At 38.5% G+C, this 6,537-nt stretch overlaps 1 pseudogene; it reads right to left on the bottom strand.

Moving 5' to 3' along the window:
- Positions 1-742: 742 nt before the first annotated feature.
- LOC124083949 (heterogeneous nuclear ribonucleoprotein A1-like) lies at positions 743-6,276 on the bottom strand (annotated as a pseudogene).
- Between the last annotated feature and the right edge of the window lie 261 nt (positions 6,277-6,537).

Here is a 6,537-nt window from a genome sequence, read left to right as displayed (position 1 = left end):
AATACTAAGGAGGAAGATAAATAGAAGTAGCACTTTAAAAATTTTCTTGGGGCTTAGAAATGTGTTACAGTTCAAGGAGGAGAGGAATGAAGGCAGACATTAACTGAACACCTATATGACACAGGCACTGGGCTCTGCTGTCCTGCTAAGGGATGCAGGCAAGTTGAGAGGTGAAACAAAGATATCTCCAAGGCTCTCAGATCAGATGATGGGGAAAGTGCTTGTTTCGGGAACAGAAATGGAGAAGTTGGGAGATACTTTCATTTGGATGTGTTGAACTTGATATTTTGGTGGTGCTACGAAGTTTATGTAGGTGATGCTAGAAATTGAAAATAAAAGAAGCAAGCCCAGGAGCCATGCCTGAAAGCATCTAGGTAGTAGAGAGAGGATCATATCACCAAAAGACAGCTTGTAAAGAGAGAAGGATTCTGTGCAGAATGAGACTGTAGATAACCCTTATCATCTTCATTGCAGACACTTTTGAGTGATAAGCATGTACCAGGCTTCACACCAAACCATTTTCATGCATTAATTGTCACAATAAAGGACTATGTGAAAGTTATAAGTATGACTAATTAATTATTAATATACAATTAATAAAAATTAATTTTACAGAAATAAAATCCCACATGATTTCATGGTATGAAGTAAAATCATTTTTACTTAAAATTTTATGTATGAAATTTTATGAATGAAAATCTTATGTATAAAAATTTTATGGTATGAAGAGAGGGACAGAGAGAGTATGTAGGAAGAGCAGTACATGTTAACATCTTTTATTTTATTTTATTTTTTTAAAAAAGACACATTTATTCAGCGTCATGATCAGACTATTACATTTAGCAATCAACAGCATGAGTGCAAAAAAAAAAGTCTACATTAATACCTGTTATACAATTAGTCACAAATACAGTCCTTGAGTTTTTTTTTTTTGCCCATACACATGAGTATTGTCTAAAGCATGTCTTCTTTGTAGCAGCTAGGCCCTGCCACCACTGTGCTTGGCTGAGTTCACAAATCTGTTGTAACCTGTAGCTTCCCTGTTACTTCTCTGGCTCTCCTCTCCTGCTAAGCTTTGTTTCTTACCTGGCAGTATTAAAACCTTCTGCCACTGCCATAGCTACTGCTGCTGGAACCACCATAGCCACCTTGGTTTTTTGGTTTGGCAAAATATTGGCCTCCTCCACCGTAAGGTCCAGAGCTTCTGACTCCAAAGTTCATGGGTCCAAAATCTGATGACTGATTATTGTAACTGCCAAAATCATTGTAGCTTCCACCACCTCCAAAATTGCTTCCACTACCACCCCCAAAGCCTCCTCTGCCTCCTCCATTGTTATAGCTGTCATAGCTGCCACTCCTGCCATAGCCACTGCCTTGGTTTCCATAACCCTGTCCACCACTTCCATAGCCTCTGTTTCCTCCAGAGTAACCACCATAACCGTCATCATTACCAAATCTATTCTAGCCATCCCTGCTGCCACCATATCCACCACCATCACCACGGCTGCCACCAAAGCCACCATGACCACTGAAGTTCCCTCCACGACCAAAATTGTCATTTCCACCAAAACCACCTCCACGACCACCACCAAAGTTTCCAGAACCACTTCGACCTCTTTGGCTAGATGAGGCACTAGCCATCTCTTGCTTTGGCAGGGCTTTCCTCACTTCACAGTTGTGGCTATTCACAGTAAGGTATTTCTGAATGACATCTTATCCAAAGAGTCAGGTGATGTTCTTTGGTGTCTTCTTTTATGCCACCAACAAAGATCTTTTTCACAGTTAAGTGGGCCCCTGGTCTTTGAGAGTCTTCTCTTGAGACAGCTCTCTTTGGTTCCACAACTCTTCCATTCACCTTGTGTGGTCTTGCACTCATGGCTGCACCCACTTCCTCCACAGTGGCATAAGTGACACACCCAAAGCCCCTGGAGCATTTGGTGTTTGGGTCTCTCATTACCACACAGTCCGTGAGTGTTCCCCATTGCTCAAAATGGCTTCTCAGACTCTCATCAGTTGTTTCAAAGCTCAACTCTCTGATGAATAGCTTCCGCAGTTGTTCTGGCTCTTTAGGGGACTCTGATTTAGACATGACAGCAGCAGGAGGATGCTTTCTCTGCGGTGTCGACAGGCAGAAAGGAGTAAACTAACCAATGTATCCACCTGTTAACATCTTCTTCAGAGAAAACTGAGTTGCTCCAACTATTAATCATTAAAATAGAAATTCAGTGTGTATTAAAAATTTTTGAAGGGATATGGTATATCTTTTAATTCCTGGAAAGAAAAAGTGGAATGAAAAAAATAAGTAATAATACAGATATAACAGTTATGTATGTTTATAATCTAAAAACACAACTCCAAAATACATATTTTAAACTGTTAGCAATACATTGATGCTTGCAAATCCATATGCATAGTGAAATATAAACAAACCCTTATATAAACTTCCATATCAAATAAACAAAAATACAAGGATTTAAATGATATGATTTATTCATTTAATTAATACTGGGGATTGAACTTAGGGGCACTCGACCACTGAGCCACATCCCCAGCCCTATTTTGTATTTTATTTAGAGACAGGATCTCACTGAGTTGCTTAGTGCCTCACAGTTGCTGGCTTTGAACTCGTAATTCTCCTGTCTCAGAGTATGACATGACATGATTTAAAAGTGTGAACATATATATACACAGACACGTACATAATTGTAGATGAGTATTGTTTTCAAATGTCTCTGGAACATTATCAAATAAATGGATTTTGGATCAGAGAACAAAGATGATTTCAACAAAATTAAGGAGAAGAAGATGGCGGCAAGGGGAGTGCAGTCAGAGAAATGCAAATCAAAACCACCCTAAGATACCATCTCACTCCAGTAAGATTGGCAGCCATTAGGAAGTCAAACAACAACAAGTGCTGGCGAGGATGTGGGGAAAAGGGTACACTTGTACATTGCTGGTGGGACTGCAAATTGGTGCAGCCAATTTGGAAAGCAGTATGGAGATTTCTTGGAAAGCTGGGAATGGAGCCACCATTTGACCCAGCTATTCCCCTTCTCGGTCTATTCCCTAAAGACCTAAAAAGAGCATGCTACAGGGACACTGCTACATCGATGTTCATAGCAGCACAATTCACAATAGCAAGACTGTGGAACCAACCTAATGCCCTTCAATACACGAATGGATAAAAAAAAAATGTGGCATTTATACACAATGGAGTATTACTCTGCATTAAAAAATGACAAAATCATAGAATTTGCAGGGAAATGGATGGCATTAGAGCAGATTATGCTAAGTGAAGCTAGCCAATCCCTAAAAAACAAATGCCAAATGTCTTCTTTGATATAAGGAGAGTAACTAAGAACAGAGTAGGGACGAAGAGCAGGAGACGAAGATTAACATTAAACAGGGATGAGAGGTGGGAGGGAAAGGGAGAGAGAAGGGAAATTGCATGGAAATGGAAGGAGACCCTCAGGGTTATACAAAAGTACATACAAGAGGAAGTGAGGGGAAAGGGAAAAATAATACAAGGGGGAGAAATGAATGACAGTAGAGGGGGTAGAGAGAGAAGAGGGGAGGGGAGGGGAGGGGAGGGGGGATAGTAGAGGACAGGAAAGGCAGCAGAACACAACAGACACTAGTATGGCAATATGTAAATCAATGGATGTGTAACTGATGTGATTCTGCAATCTGTATATGGGGTAAAAATGGGAGTTCATAACCCACTTGAATCAAAGTGTGAAATATGATATATCAAGAAATATGTAATGTTTTGAACAACCAACAATAAAAAATTTAAAAAAACAACATTCACAAAGTCGTATTCTATAATCACATTGTAAAAAAAAAAAACAAAAAAAATTTAAAAATTTTAATAACTCTTAAAGAGGAAATTTAAACTAAAGTTACAAAGATCCATAAAACTGGTCTACAGACTCAACATAATCCCTGTCAAAATCTCAGTAACTTTTATTACAAAAAAAAAATCCCCCCAAAACAAAAAAAGCCCATCAAGCCAAACTTGAAGTTCTTTTAAAAATGCAAGGGACCAAGAATAGCCTAAACAATAGTGAAAAAGGAGAACTACGCACAGCATTCACACTTCCCAATTTCAAAACTCACTATAAAGCCACAGTCAGCAAAACAGTGTGGTCCTGACATTAAACACAGACATATAGGCCAATGGACTACGGCCAATTGATTTTCATCAGGGTGCCAGTATGTTCAATGGGAAAAGAACAATCTCTTTAACAAGTGGAGCTGGGACAACTGGATATCCATATGTAAGAGAATGAAGCACACAATATATACAAAAACATTAACTCAAAATGAACCAAAAGCCTCATGTAATCTGTGTATGGGGTGAAGGTGGGAGTTCATAACCCACTTGAATCAAAGTGTGGAATATGATATGTCAAGAAATTTGTAATGTTTTGAACAACCCACAATAAAAATTTAAAAAAAAAAAGCCTCATGTAAGAGGTAAGACTATAAAACTCTTAAAAGAAATCAAAGGCCTAGATCTTTGTGACTTTAGTTTAGGCATTGAGTCTTAGCTATGACATGAAAGCACAAACATAAGGAAAAAAAAAGATTTCGTTTAAAATTAAAACCTTTGTGCTTCAAAGGATACTATCAACAAAGTAAAAATACAACCCACAGAATGGGAGAAATATTTGTAAGTTGTATATCTGATAAGGAAACACACACACAAACATTTTATATACAACACACACATTGCTAGTGGGTATGTAAAATGATAGAGGCACTTTGGAGGAAGTTTGGCATTTCTTCAGAAGGTTAAACACAGGATATCAGAGCAATCAGTCAAAATTCTAACATTTCTTCAAACAGCTTGACAAGTTTAATCATTGAAAAAGTCTGGGTTGGAGGAAGTAGCTCATGTGTATGGCAGCCCATGACCCAGGATTAGGGTTACCCACCCATCACAGGCATGTCTGGGTAACAATGAATCTGATGCAGTAAAATGCCTCTGGCATAGTATGGCTGACCAAAATGTGTGTTTCTGGTAAAGAGGGGGTTGAAGAGAAAGAAGCAACTGAACTGTGTATGCCTGTTTATTACCCTAACCTCACTAAGCAGAGATGTCATTCTATATATTCCTTGGGAATGTTAAGACCAGAAGTTGAGCAAAGAGGCCAAGGGATGTTTAGGAAAGAGCTTTCACATGAAAACCAAAGGAGCATGGAAGTTGCATTTCCTCATTAATAACTGATGAAAGGACATAAAGATTTTGCAGGATCTAGATATATACTACCAAATTTCTTTCCAACGGGATTTTTACTAAGGAAGTGTGAGAATGGCCAGTTTATTAAACCTTCAACAGGCATGCCAGCCACTTCAAGTTGCCTGTGTAGTTTCCACTCATCTCTTTTTCAAGAATTATGATGTGTGGGGGGGGTGTGCCCTGTTTATAAATTCTCTTATAATTAGGGATGACGACATGGAACACTTTTTATCAAGGAGATTTGAAACAGAAGTTTGCCAGTGGTGTCTAGACAGTTTTTCTTTCTTATATGTCATCCCTTCTGCTTTCTCTCCCCCTTCTTTTTCCTGTCTGGAATACAGAAGTGATGTTTGATGTGGAAGCATCCATCTTGCAACCCAAAGAATGAGAACCACATGACAAAGATGGTGAGACAGAAACAGATAGGTTCCTTGAAGTCATTCTTAAGCAGCAACATCAGTCCTGCTCTATCTTATCTATGGCTCATGCTATTTATTCAGACAAAAAGCCAAAATTTGCCTATTTAGTGTTTTCAGCTTTGAATTATATTTTCTTATATATTTATCTGGTTTTATTTGCAAATTATCTTATTCGAATCTTTTCATAATCTTTGATTTTAGATGTGTTTCTTTTAAATAACTGGATTTTATTTTCCATATCAATCTGAGTCTTAGACTTTTTGCTAAGAGAATTAAGCTTAATTACATTCACCAGTACAAATTTTTGCACTTACATATTTAGTTCCAAGATGTAGGCATTTATCTTGAATTAGTTTATGCAAACTGGAAATGCCATTGGCTTCTGCAAGAGTGCTGCAAGAGACCCACTCAGCCGGAGATTTCCCACCACCAAACAGATTCTTTTGCTCTGCTTCCCATCCTTTCCTCTTAATAGTTTTCTTTATCCCCACATGTCCCATATGTCTCCCGGTTTTATGTCCAAAGAGAAAAACCACTTCTCTGTGGGTCCTGTTGAATAAACACAGGAGAAGACGTAAAATGTTCACAGCTTTTACTGAATATCCATGTGCCTGTGAGACGGACCAGCTTACAGAGCTGGATGGTTCATGGGTCAGGATGAGGTCCTACGATTGGGCCAGCTTAGGTCAGACAGTCATTTCTTCCAGGTAACTAAGATCATCTGTCAACAGTGATATCTCTATTTGGAGTCTATATTTAGAGTAGAATGAGGGGATGGTTGCTTTTCCCAGAGAAATGAAGGAGTGCTGGGCAGAAAAAGCAGCAAATGACCATTTTAATTGTTACAGAAATAAAAAGTCTATTTTATACTTC

Source organism: Marmota monax, unplaced genomic scaffold (genome assembly GCF_021218885.2).
Source record: "Marmota monax isolate L192 unplaced genomic scaffold, Marmota_monax_Labrador192_F-V1.1 WCK01_AAM20220418_F8-fsc00056, whole genome shotgun sequence".
Classification (NCBI taxonomy): Eukaryota; Metazoa; Chordata; class Mammalia; order Rodentia; family Sciuridae; genus Marmota; species Marmota monax.
The sequence above is the reverse complement of the archived record's forward strand: the minus strand, read 5'-3'. Positions and strand labels throughout refer to the sequence as shown.